The sequence below is a fragment of the Anolis carolinensis genome, chromosome 1 (assembly GCF_035594765.1).
Source record: "Anolis carolinensis isolate JA03-04 chromosome 1, rAnoCar3.1.pri, whole genome shotgun sequence".
Taxonomy (NCBI): Eukaryota; Metazoa; Chordata; class Lepidosauria; order Squamata; family Dactyloidae; genus Anolis; species Anolis carolinensis.
The window spans coordinates 196,525,475-196,539,717 of record NC_085841.1 but is presented as its reverse complement, the minus strand read 5'-3'; the positions used below and the strand labels follow the sequence as shown (position 1 = coordinate 196,539,717).

Genomic DNA, 14,243 nt, shown 5'->3' with positions numbered 1-14,243 from the left:
TTCTAGTTTATTGGAGCAAAGTTTTTCAATGAAAGTATCCATTTTGTACTTCTCTAGGCTCCCAAGAAGAAAAACTCCACTTTTCACCTCTGATATCCCTACGTTTCAAAAGAATAAAATATGATGTGGACATTTTTTTTTAAAAAAATGGAAATTTCGAAAAATACATACAGTTAAAAGTGTGTGCTTCAGCCAATGGAAAACACACATACAATGCCCTAGGAAAATGCATACAAAAAGTACAGAGTCTTATATTCTAGTGTAGAGTCCCCAAACTAAGGCCTGTGGTCCAGATGCAGCCCTCCAAGATCATTTACCTGTCCTGCTCCCTAAACTTTAGACTTAGGGTCACCCTAAGTCTGAAATGACTTGAAGTCACATAACAACAACAATCCTAATTAACTTGACTATATTGTCACCTAAAAGCAGGTCTACCCTTCTCACTGAAATATTGGAAAGTTTATGCTGATCAAAATTGTTTTCATTGTTATAGGTAAAGGTTTTCCCCTGACGTTAAGTCCAGTCATGACCAACTCTGGGTGTTCGTGCTCATCTCCATTTCTAAGACGAAGAGCCGGCATTGTCTGCAGACATCTCCAAGGTCATGTGGCCAGCATGACTGCATGGAGAGCTGTTACCTTCCCGCCAGAGCGGTATCTATTGATCTACTCACATTTGCATGTTTTCGAACTGCTAGGTTGGCAGGAGCTGGGGCTAACAGCGGGCGCTCATTCCGCTCCCGGAATTTGAATCTGGGACCTTTCGGTCTGCAAGTTCAGCAGCTCAGTGTTTTAACACACTGTGCCACCACCAGGGGCACAGTATGTTAAATTGTATTGTTATATTGTATTGTTATTTGTATTGTTATATTGTATTGTTATTTCATGTTTTTTGCACTACAAATAAGATATGTGCAGTGTGCATAGGAATTTGTTCATGTTTTTTTTTCAAACTATAGTCTGAAGGACTGTGAACTGACCCTCAGTTAAAAAACCCCTGATCTAGTGTGAAAATGAAAGAGTAAGATGGACTTCCAAGCGTAGGGTCTTGGCGGTGAGTCTCTAGGTGACTGTGGAGACCTATTTTTGACCGACATGTTCTTCCACAGTGAGGATATCAGTTTCCAGATGGAAGACAGTCCCAGTCAGGGTTGGCTTAATGCACCTTCCTCTTGATGCTTTTCTCCCTTTTGCCTTCCATTCGTGCATCTTCAAATTTCACAGCATTGCTGGTGACTGCTGACCTCCAGTTAGAGCGCTTATGGGCCAGGACTTCCCTGGGATTTGGATAAACTCAACAGAATTGAAATAAATGATTTTTGATTTCCCTGGTCAAGATAGAATTTGAAGGATACAATCTGGAAATGTTTCAGTCAAGTAAGCAACTTATAGATTTCTGATATAAAATCTTCCTCATCTGCACACAGTTGAACTTCAAACTTTAATTTAATTATTTCAAAATCATATAACTTCACACTTTATCTACCTCAGAGGAAAGCAATGGAGAAGCCTCTTCTGAACAAATCTTGCCAAGAAAACCCTTAGGACTTTTTGAAGCCACTTTGGGTCTTTATCAAGAAAAACAGTTAATAATAACAACAACCACAACAGCATCAAAACAAAATTATCCCACTTTCCCCCAAACACTGTATTTTGAAGAGAAAAGCAATATACTATGCAGTATGATTTTGTTCCTGGGTTATAAATGTCATTTCCTAATTGGTTCTATCATAAAAACATGGAGAAGTTTATTAAACTGCAAAAACTTTGTTTCTGCAGGACATCCTACAACACATTTTACTATAATTTTTCAATGAATACCTCATAGGGTTTCAACCAATTTAACATTGTTTGTGGCAGCCACAACAATGAAATTTTTGGAGTATAACAACTACTTTCGGAATACGTATCACAGAATTAAAAAGGAAATAACACTTTAATGGATAAAATAACTGTTCTCTTAAGAGAACTTTGTTAATGAATGGAAACCAATGATCCAATATCTCAATGTAAAATTAATTTAAAAATGCATATAGGGGAACCTATAAAACTGCAGACAAGGAAGAAACAGATATTTGTTTGGAGCCTATGATACCTTTATATGTACTATTTAAGTAGAAAATTGTGACCCCTTAAAGAAAATATATATTTTGGGATTATGGAACACTAATAGCTGGAAAGTATTGCACTGTATACAAGAAACACTTATAAAAGTATGTCTATTTGAATAAATACATAAATAATTAAATAGATATTTTAAAAAAGGAAATAACACTTTCAAACCAGGAACAGATAATATTTCAAAATTTTAATATAGTGATATTTATTCCATATAGTTAACAGCAAGCTGGTTAACTAATTAATGTGGATTATCCTTGTGAGTTAGTCCTGAAGTACAATCCACTGAGGTTACGCTCTCAAGTGCAGCAATTCCTGTTGGTTCAGGATAAATATACATAGCCTTACTTTTGTATGGCTGTTAGGAATTGAATGGGGAAGGTTTGGCAGAACAAAGCTTTATGCAAGAATTGCTTCATAGGTCCAGTCTGGAACTGCAAAAGTTAAATAATTACATTGGTCCAGATGGAATTATAAATATACAAACTGAATGATAAGCTAAGCTAGAAAACCACGACGCTCACCAAATGTCAATATTGGGTCAGTCAACTTGGGTTGTACATCATCTATCAACAAATTTTCTCTTCTGTGTGTACAGGCTAACACAAAGTAAGAATTGTATGGCTGAAATGATATTGTCTTTATTTCAATAAATATTTTCAGCCGAATAGAAATAAAACAGAACACAGTTCTCATTACATGATCTGGGACTCTTGCATTCAGAATGTTTTTTTCCAGTATGAAATGTCTTTGGCTCCTTGTGTTTCTCTCTGCAGCAAGGACTGAAATTTTTTATAGATTTAACTTCCAGCAATGTTGTTACTGCAAGTTCATTTTATGCAATTCTATCTTTATAGTCAATTTGTTAGTAGCCAATGTTTTTATAGTCAATGTTTTCTGTCAGCTCACTACAGCCGCTCCTGAATGAACACACGAGACTCTCTGTGATATCACCAGAAACTTTACTGCAGGAAACATAAACATCAGAAAAGCCAAGAATGGGAGTCTCCGGCCAACCATCCTTTATATACCCTCCCCCTCATTTGAAAAGTCTCTTCCCGCTCAGCAAAACCCCGCGCAGATTCCCCGCCAAGTCCAGCAGCCGTTTCTTCTCCGAGTCCTGAGACGCAGGTGTCTTATCAATGTCAGTGACCCTGAAACTCAGAGCCACATCCAGGCTCTAGTAGCAGGGTTCTGACATGGCGTCCTCCTCCCCTTCGTCCTGGAAGGAAAAGATTTAACACAACTATTGTTCTCCGCTGTCCAGAGTTCCTTTATACTTTTTTAACAGGCTGCAATGGAATACCGGGTGTACCTTTCCTAGGTCCTTGGGTAGCCTCAGCTGATAGGTCACTTCGTTTATTCTTTTCGCCACCCTGAACGGCCCTATATAGCGTGGAGCCAATTTCTTAGATGGGAACCCCAATTTCAGGTTTTTTGTGCTCAGCCAAACCAGATCTCCTTCGCCCAATTTGTCCCCCTCTCGGCGCCTACGATCTGCAAAGAGCTTGTACTTCTTTTGTGTTTCCCGCAATGCCTCCACCACGTTCTGCCACCCTTGCTTAATTTTAGCCGGCCATTCCTTGTCGGTCTGGCCCTCTCCTTCCTTCCACTCGGGTAGCCTGGGGAAAGGTGCCACCTCCTGTCCGTATACTATTTCGAATGGGGCACGACCTGTGGCCGAATGTACGGCCCCGTTAAAAGCCATCTCAGCAAACGGTAGAAGGTCCGCCCAATCGTCCTGTCTATAATTGGTGTACATCCTCAAGAATTGGCACAGTGTCTGTTGGGTACGTTCGACCCCCCCGTTGGTCGCGGGATGAAAGGCCGAGCTCAGGTTCCTTTCTGCTCCTAACAGCTGTAAGAATTTTCCCCAAAATTTTGCAGTGAATTGGACTCCCCGGTCGCTAATTATTTTGTCGGGGCACCCATGTAGGCGATATACATGCTTTACATACAAATCCGCGAGCTTTTCAGCCGAGGGGAGTTTTGGCAGGGCCACAAAGTGTGCCTGTTTTGAGAATAGGTCCAATATTGTCCAAATGTATCTGTGGCCTCTGCTGGGGGGTAGTTCGCCTACAAAATCCATTGCCATGCATTCCCATGGCCTCATGGGCTCCACCACCTTCTGCAATAGCCCCTGGGGCTTCCCAGGTGGTGTTTTTCCCTCTGCACATAATTCACACTGCGTGACGTACCCCCTGGCGTCTTTCCTCATTCCGGGCCACCAGCATTGTTTGGCCAACAGTTTAATAGTCCTGGTAGGGCCTAGATGACCTGCACCCTTGTTATCGTGGCATTTCCTTAACATTTCTTGTCTCAAACATTCAGGAATATACAATTTCTTATTAACAAACACCAAATCCCCACACAGTTCTCCCTGTTCTTTGTTCGTTTGTAACCATTCGTCCATTCCATATGCTCGCTTCAACTCTTCCTCCCATATTTCTCCTCCCCCCGTGGAAATGGCAGTACGTTTGTTTTCTTTGGCCGCTTGTGCTCAAGTCAGTACTGCCAGGCCCCATTGCTTATCTAGGAAAAGGCTCCCCTCAGATTCCTGAATTCCTCCCCCGTGCTGAGGCATCCGAGAGAGAGCGTCAGCGAGTATGTTGTGTTTCCCCTGGAAGAACTTGAGTCTGAAATCAAAACGGCTGAAATATTGGGCCCATCTAATCTGCTTCGCTGACAGTTTGCGAGGGGATCTCAGATATTGTAAATTTTTATGATCAGACCACACCTCAAACGGTGTTCCACTCCCTTCCTGAAAGTGTCTCCAGCACTCTAGTGCTTTCAGAATCGCTAAGGCTTCCCTCTCCCAAATCGGCCAGTTTTTTTCTGTATCGCTAAACTTTTTCGACAGATAGCCACATGGCTTCAGGTTCCCCCCCTCGTCTTTCTGCAGCAGGACTGCCCCATATGCCCGGTCTGACGCATCGCAATGTATTACAAAGGTCTTAGACATATCAGGGTGCTGTAGGACAGGCTCCTCAGTAAAACGCTTTTTTAGGGCTTTGAAAGCTTCCTGGCATTCTATTGTCCAGGTCAGTTTGGCCCCAGGGGCCTTCACTTTGGCTGTTTCTCCCCTGCCTTTAGTCTTTAACAAATCCGTTAATGGCAAAGTGAGGCGCGCAAAGTCCTTGATAAATGTTCTATAGAAGTTTGCGAACCCCAGGAAGGATTGCAGCTGCTTCCGTGTTCTGGGGGCTTCCCACCCCCTTACGTCTTCCACCTTCGCAGGGTCCATCGCCACTCCCTGGGAGGAAATCCTATACCCCAGAAAGTCTATCTGGTCTTTATTGAACTCGCACTTGGCAAGTTTCGCATACAGCTTCGCTTCCCTCAACTTTTGTAGGACTTCCCTGACTAGTTCTACGTGTTGCTCCTTGGTCCGAGACATTATCAATATATCATCTAAAAAAAATAAAAACTCCCTTGTACAATAATGGATGCAACACTTCGTTGATTAATTGCATGAACGCGGCCCCTCCCCCGCATAAACCGAATGGGAGCACACAATAATTGAATAATCCGAAGGCGCAGGAGAAGGCCGTCTTCCACCTGTCCTCTGGGTTGATCTGCAATTTATGGTAAGCCTCAATTAAATCCAATTTAGTGAATATCTGTCCCTCCGATAACTGGGCGATCAAGTCCTTCACTAAGGGTAGAGGGTATTTATTTACAGTACTGATTGCATTCAGGCCTCTGTAGTCAATGCAGAGCCTCAGCGTTTGGTCCTTTTTCCGCCTAAACAACACAGGTGCCCCTAAAGGGGAATTCGAAGGTTCTATGAAACCCCTCGCTAGGTTTTTATCAATGTACTTTCTCAGTTCCTCCTTTTCCCTAGCCGACATCGGGTATATCTTTGCCTTGGGAAGCTCTGCTCCTGGGACTAGCTCTATTTTCACTTCAACTCTCCGCTTCGGTGGGAAATTGTCTGCTTCCTTCTCGTCAAACACGTCCACAAAATCCCGATACTCTGGGGGTAATTTATCTGCCAGTTCTGCTATTCTGATAGAGTCTTCCTCCCCCCTTTTTCCCGGCTCCCTCTCGACTTCCTGGCTCCCTTCTTCCAAACTCATCCCGAAAATCATGCTCTTATCCTCCCAGTTGATTTGCGGGTTGGCCTGCCCCAGCCACGGCATGCCTAGTATAACATTATAGTTGGCTATTTGTGATATCACAAATGACACCTTTCCTTCCCAACTCCCTATCTTACACTTTACATCTTCGGCACTGTGCCTAGCTAACGATCCTGATGCTGTGGATCCGTCCAACTGCGAAAATGCTATTGGGGATTCTAGGCTCGTTCTTTCGCATCCCAATCCCCCGGCTAATTCAGGGGAAATGATCTTCCTGGAACATCCACAATCCACAAACACTTTGCAGGTTGCTTGTTTGCTGCCATTTTCAAGCTGAATGGGGACCACTATCATAGCTTTGTCCTGACTTACCAACCCCCCCGAATGGTGCCTCATCGGTGGTTCTTCCTCGGCATGTTTTCCTGCCACGGCTCTTGGTTTGGGCGGGCCTCCGCCTTCCCCTTTTCTCTGCCAGCACTCGGCAGCCCTGTGGCCCAACCGGCCGCACACGAAGCAGCCACTCCTGCTGGCGCTCACGTTCCCTGTCGGCTCCGCTCTCCTCCCGGCTGGGGCTGATCCCTCCTTCCGGCTCCCCTCTTTCATCTGCGGCCGTTGCTGTAGCCCTCCTCGGTGCCTCCTCGCCTGGGCCAGTGATGTCTCGACGCGCCCCGCCAGCTGAATCCATCCGCGCAGTGTGTTAGCCTCATCACGGTGCACAGCCCAGGAGAGGATCTCCCGCCTGAGCCCCTCTTTGAAGAGTTCCATCTTTGTCACTGCAGACCATTCCGGCACCTTTTCGGCGAGGCATTGGAATTCCTCCGCATACTCAGATACCGACCTCTGCCCCTGGGAGACGGTCTTCAACTTCTCCCTCGCCCGGATCTGCTCCAATGGATCTCGGAAACGGGTCTCCAGGGCCCCCATAAAGCGTCGGACTGACCCCAGACATGGGTCGCGCCGCGCGTGCAGCTGAACGTACCAGCTAGCCGCTCCCCTCTTCAACACTGCACCAATGGCCCGGATCCGGCTGGATTCCGTTCTAAAAGTGTGAGCATTGTCCTCCATATAGCCCCTCACCATGGTAAGGAAAAAATCCAGTTCAGAGGACTCTCCCCCAAACTCGATCCTTAGTTCCTCTCGTCTCGGTAGGGGTCCCTGTGGCGGCAATCCCCAATCCTCCGCCCGTCGCAAGCCCCCTTGCGGACCAGTGGGCCCCGCTGCTGTTTCTCTTGGCCCTGTGCCACGCCCGGCATTCGCCAGGGGCACTAGGGTCTCAGCTGGGAGCGTAGCCGGGATTCTCGGAGGCTTTTCCCCTTCGTCGTCACTCTCCTCCACCCGCATCAGGCTTGTTTGGGTCTTGGGCCGGGCGCCGGGCTCCTTTCGCATTTCCCTTCCCTTCGGTGCTGGGAGGTCTGCAAAGCCCTGGCTGCTTCCCACGTTCATGTCCCACATTGAGCCAGCCCGAAGTTCCCTTCCTCTCTCTGGCTCCGCCAAAAACGCCAGGCGCTCCATCGCCCTCGACATTACTGCCAGGGTGGTCTCCATCGCCGACATCCTCTCCTCCAGAAACACCATCCTTTGTGGGGCTGGGGAAGGTAAATCTTCCTCTCCTCCGGTGCTGTCTCCCTGCACCACTCCACGCCTCTGGGTTACCCCATTCGGCTGGGCATAAGCGGTGGATGACGCCAGGGCCGCCAGCTGGTGGAACTCAGCGTCTGGCTCGGGAGTGGCCCTTCCCGACCTTCCACCTCCTGCGCCCAAGAGCTCTTCATCCTCCACTTGCATGTTGCACCTCACCGCTACAGCGGGATGGTGTCCGTATTCTTGGCTTAGTGTCAGCTCACTACAGCCGCTCCTGAATGAACACACGAGACTCTCTGTGATATCACCAGAAACTTTACTGCAGGAAACATAAACATCAGAAAAGCCAAGAATGGGAGTCTCCGGCCAACCATCCTTTATATACCCTCCCCCTCATTTGAAAAGTCTCTTCCCGCTCAGCAAAACCCCACGCAGATTCCCCGCCAAGTCCAGCAGCTGTTTCTTCTCCGAGTCCTGAGACGCAGGTGTCTTATCAATGTCAGTGACCCTGAAACTCCGAGCCACATCCAGGCTCTAGTAGCAGGGTTCTGACAGTTTTCAATACATGTTTTGGTGCTACATTTGTAAATACAGTAATGACTACATAACGTTACTGTGTTTGAACTGCATTTTCTGTCGATTTGTTGTAAGACATGCTTAATTTGTAAAATCACAATGTAATTTGACGTTTAATAGGCTTTTCCTTAATCCCTCCTTATTATCCAACATTTTAGCTTATCCAACGTTCTGCCGGTCCATTTATGTTGGATAAGTGAGACTCTACTGTAGCTGAAAACTGCCACCAAGCATAATGATTTCATTATATTTCAAAATCTCTCATATCTGCTGAAAACCGGCCACATCACTCTTGGTTGTGTCAGGAGTGGTGACTCAGCTCTTAGGGGATCCAGGGTTAAAAATGGTCTTCTGCAATTGCTGACTCTGTGCATATATGTTCATCACACATTATTTAAAATCCATCCATATCCCTAAACTCTCCACAGGTACTTTTATGCTCAAAGATGTTCACAGTAGATGGAACTTAAATACACTAGCTTACATCCAACTCTTAGTCCCAAACAGGTACACTGAATCAATAAATGTACATAAATATTGCCAAAGCAAGTTCCTATTGATTCAGAGGGCCTAATCTAGTTTGGGACTGGCATTTAGATGTAGACTGTGGTTGTTGCTAGTAGACATAGTGACGTGCCTTCAATTTGTTTCTGATTTATGGTGACCTTAAGGTGAAATAAATATAGAAATATATGTTATAATGGCCCCTGGTGGCACAGTATGTTAAAGCGCTGAGCTGCTGAACTTGCGGACCAAAAGATCCCAGGTTCAAATCCCGGGAGCGGAATGAGCGCCCGCTGTTAGCCCCAGCTCCTGCCAACCTACGAAAACATGCAAATGGAATAGATCAATAGTTACCGCTCTGGCGGGAAGGTAACGGCGCTCCATGCAGTCATGCCAGCTATATGACATTAGAGATGTCTATGGACAACACCGGCTCTCCAGCTTAGAAATGGAGATGAGTACCAACCTCCAGAGTCGGTCATGACTGGACTTAATGTCAGGGGAAACCTTTACCTTTACTATGTTATAATAGTAGCCATTTGGGGGGTCTCTTGTTAAAGAAATAAAGCAGGATAGAAATAAGTATAAGAACCACTACCACCTATCACAGGGATTACAGAGCACTTCTGAGAATGCGTCAAACTGCTGAAATGAATTTGGTAAAGTACTACACATCCATATGAACAAAATATATGTTTGGAACTCCCATTGTGACTTACATAACCTCCAGCAAGATGCTAATGCACAAACTACATTCATGCATTCAGATGGGAGATATTAAACACACAGCACTTGGGAAGTGATGGAAAAGATTTTCCCTTACTCCCTGTGGATGCTAAAATGTTAGAAGCTATCAAAGAATTGTGAAGTATTCCCTGAATGCCTTGAAACATTCACCAGGTTCTATTTTAAAGATACGAGACATGCTTTTCTAATGTTTTTAAATATATATATATATATATATATATATATATATATATATATATATATATATATATATAAAAATTTTTCAGAAGCACCAGAATGGTTTTGCCACATACCATCTCATTTTGCAGCATTATGCAAACCGTGTCAACCAACCCCTTGTCAACATTCCTTTCCGGAAAGGTTTAACAACTCTCCACTTCAAATGTGTACATGAATAAGTGCCAGAAGATGTCGCTATTGGTTACCTAATAAGCCTGTGAATTTTTTAAATGCCAGTAACCTTCCCATGGGTTCATTGTGTCTCTCCTAATCTCACTGAATTTCCTCTGGAGCTCTGTGAAAGAAAACACTTCAGTGAAACTGTGTCTTTAGGCTGTCAGGCACTAGAAAATTACTACATGCACTGGACTAGATGTCAGTCACATTGCCACCTCTTTTCTGCTTCTGAAAACAGAAAATGCATGAAAATTGACAGTGAAGTCTACCCAGATAAATGGTCTCATGCAGGTCTACCATCGAGCTAATCGCCTGATAGCAAGTCTGTTTTGCATGTGTTGATTTCAGCTCATCGGTGGTGACCTTTTAATAGACATAATTGAGCCGTCGGTGTGAAAACCTGGAGTTTTGAAACTATATATATATATATATATATATATATATATATATATATATCAAAGATCAAGAAATGATTTTATTTCACCAACATTGAATTTCAAGCTGACTAGAGGGAGAATCAAAAGACGGGGCAAATGTTCTCCTTGTTCTCTTGTCAGATGTGATTACATTTTACCTCCTTGACTTTGCGAGAAAAGAAAAAGGTCATTCTGTTAAAGTGTAAGCATATTTAAGCGTACTAAAGGTAGGGCTGCTTCAAAACGTGGTGGAATTCCTCAATATAAAGTCCTATTGTAGGAGATATTGGCACACATACAAATTGTCAAGCGTGCTCACTTTGTTGGTACATAGTGGTCTGAATAGCTTTTCTTACAACTATGCACTGAAGCACCAGAATGGCCCCACAAAATGACCTATAGTGAATGCTTAAAGATGCTTTTCCATGTTTTAGTTTCGCATAAAAAGTGTTAAGGAAGGATAGGCTGAAGAATTGCATAGTGTCTTTTGTCTGTTGAGGTGCCTCCAAATGGGTCCATGATGACAAAAGTGTTGCAGGAATCAAATCTTCTAGTCCAAGAACTCATATAAGAGGCCTAAATCTAATTGACAGTCCTAGCTAGAACTAACTAGCTATTGAATTGTAAGTCAACACGTATGTAAATTCAGCAGAAAAAATGAGTCCATCCTATTTGGGACTACCAACTGGATTTAGACTTTAGTCTTTCAGGTGCTAAAAGAGACTGATTGGCCAATTCTAATTATTCGTGCTGACAAGAAAAGAGCCGTTGGATCACTTGGATATATCTATATGTTGACTATGATGGGAAAAGCTGGACAAGGAAACGGGTTTCTGGAAGAAAATCAACTCATTTGAAATGTGATGCTGGAGAACTGTTCCAAAAAAAGCACAAATAAATAGATTCAGGAGCTGAAAGCCCAAAAGACTACACTGAGGCTACCATACTTTGAACATATCATGAGACATTAACCTTCCCATGGGTTTATTGTGGCTGTGCTAATTTAGTTTGCAGACTCTGGTGAATCCCAATGATATTCTCATCTGTACAGGGACGTGTGTTTGGCAGGAAACAATCTTCTTCTCTGGTGGGAAAATGAGACTGATATGCAACGTGAGAAACATTTGAGCACCCGGTGAGGTGGGAATTTATACTTTCAAGGAGTTGAAACTTACCAATGGTTAATAATTCACTTGAACAATGTTGATGCTTACAGGTTATAGTCAGTTAAATTGAAACTCAAATTGATGAAGAACAATATCATGGTTGTTGTTGAGTTGTTCCTTTTTAAATAAAATGTCAAAACATTTATTTTGTTGGACATACCAGTAAATATAGGTTTATTTTATCAATAGTTTACATATTAATGGTTGTGTAGGCAGGGCCCAGTGTACTACTTTTCCTGGGGGCTTATAATGCTATTAAGATGGCTCTGATTGTAAGTTGCCTTGAATTCCATTCTGGAAGAAATGTGAGATATAAATTAAATAAATAAAATGAAAATAAATAGGTAGTACCTGACCTTTTAGATGTGGTTCAACTGCAGTTCTTCTCAGTTCTCACCATTAGCTATGTTAGCCAGGTCACATTAGGAGTTTATTATTTATTTATTACAATATTTATATCCCGCCCTTCTCACCAAATAGGGGACTCAGGGCGGCTTACAATAAAACACATATATAAAATTGTACAATACATCCATCAACATCTGGAAGGCCATAGATTTCAACTCTAGTGTAGACAAATCCACTCCCTCTGTCCTGTCTTCTATTTCATGCTTGAATAAGCTAAGCTTTAAATAGTAAGCCAGAGCTTGCAGCAGATTTCATGTGCTTTTATCATTTAATGGGCATTTAGTTAGTGAGAAAAGCTATATTTATATCCATCTATGCCTGGAAGGAATGCTGATAGTGTTGATGTTTTCTTCCAACTTGGAAGGTCATTCCCAACCACCTGGGTCACCTCAATCCTCTTCATTTTTTAAAGTGACAAATTCAGAGCAGAGGCAAACAATCGATGAGAGAGAGGGTAGAGTGGTTTGCATTACATGGTTTAGTGAAGCCATGGCTTCAAGAATAGTCAATGACCCCTAAGCTAGCAGGAAATGTATTTTATGACCCATGAGATCATTGATCTTGGGAATGTGTTGGGTGCAGAATGCATCCTAATACAATAAGCATTTGAAACACTGGAATGAAGATATTATACACTGTTGGTTAGTTCATTGAAAGACTGGAGTCACTCCCTTTAGTTTTGAAAACCAAATATACACATAGCCAAACATGTACACATCAAGTTGAAAGGAAATATACGGTCAGATCAACATTAGATTCAAACTCATGGAACTCGGAAATAAAGCTTTAAAAGAACATCTGTAGCAGCAGAAATTATTGTTTTTTCAACAGTGATTGCAAGTGACATATTTCTTCTCCTGGGTAAAATTTTCTAATTGATTCCCAGGAGTGGCAAATGTATAGTAGACTGGTTGGAGCTCCTGGTGGCACAATGGGTTAAACCCTTGTGCCAGCAGGACTGTTCACCAAAAGGTCAGTGGTTCGAATTCAGGGAGCAGGGTGAGCTCCTGTCTGTCAGCTCTAGCTCACCATGCAGGGACATGGGAAAAGCGTCCCACAGGATGATAAAGCATCAAACATCCGTGCATCCCCGGGCAACGTCCTTGCAGATGGCCAATTCTTGCACACCAGAAGCGAATTGCAGTTTCTCAAGTCACTCCTGACATTAAAAAAGTAGACTGGATCCAGATTATTCAAGTTTAACATAGATCCATTAAAACTAATGGGACCAAAATTAATCAAGACTGAAGGATTACACATTATAATGAATCTGTGCTAAACTTGGTTAGAAATTTACTGCTTTTCTGCATCTGAGTCCCTTCGGGGAGATAGGGCGGAGTACAAATAAATTATTATTATTATTATTATTATTATTATTATTATTATTATTATTATTACTATTATCTTCTTCCTAGCCTGTTTCTTGGGTTTCTGGACATTTTTTTAAAATAATAAAACAAAACCCAGGCATTCAATTGATATAATTTCACTACTACAGGTGGGCACCAGTCAGTGAATGAATGAGAACATATTATTCTCTCACGTTTATTTATTTATTTATTTACAGCATTTATATTCCGCCCTTCTCACCCCGAAGGGGACTCAGGGCGGATCACATTACACATATAGGCAAACATTCAATGCCTTTTAACATAGAACAAAGACAAACAAACATAGGCTCCGAGGGGCCTCGAACTCATGACCTCCTGGTCAGAGTGATTCATTGCAGTTAATTGCAGCTGGCTTGCTCTCCCGCCTGCACCACAGTTCATTTGGATAACTATGCTTGAGCCATTCCTATTGTTTTCATAACCATTTCATACCTAATTAATTATCTTTCATACGCTACTGCTTCTTTTAAAGTGAGAACTGATGATGGAAAAGAGGTAAGGGAACACTTGCTCATAGTCCCCATTGTCTCATGACCTCCACAGCTGCAGAATTCTGGGAGATGGGGCAAAAAGTAATTTTTCCAAGAGCCTAAAAAAGGGAGGAGGATCTGCTTAATCCAACTAATTTCCTACCTGCACTTTATAAGGTCTCCCAAACTATCCAAAAGAACTCAGGATTTAAGGTAACCCCTTTCATTAGATAGAATGATCAGTGACATCACTAGGGGAATGGGGCTTGTGGGCCATCTGAGGTGACGCCAAAATAACCATCTGTAAAATATTTGTACAGACATTTATTTATTAATTTTAATAAAAAATACCCCCCCCCCCAAAAAAAAAAACATGGGATGAACAGCAAGAA

At 43.0% G+C, this 14,243-nt stretch overlaps 1 long non-coding RNA gene across 3 annotated transcripts in view; it reads left to right on the top strand.

Moving 5' to 3' along the window:
• LOC103280023 (uncharacterized) overlaps positions 1 to 14,243 on the top strand; it is a 1,071,411-nt gene that overhangs the window by 1,050,538 nt on the left and 6,630 nt on the right. The gene's annotated exons all lie outside the window — the stretch shown is intronic.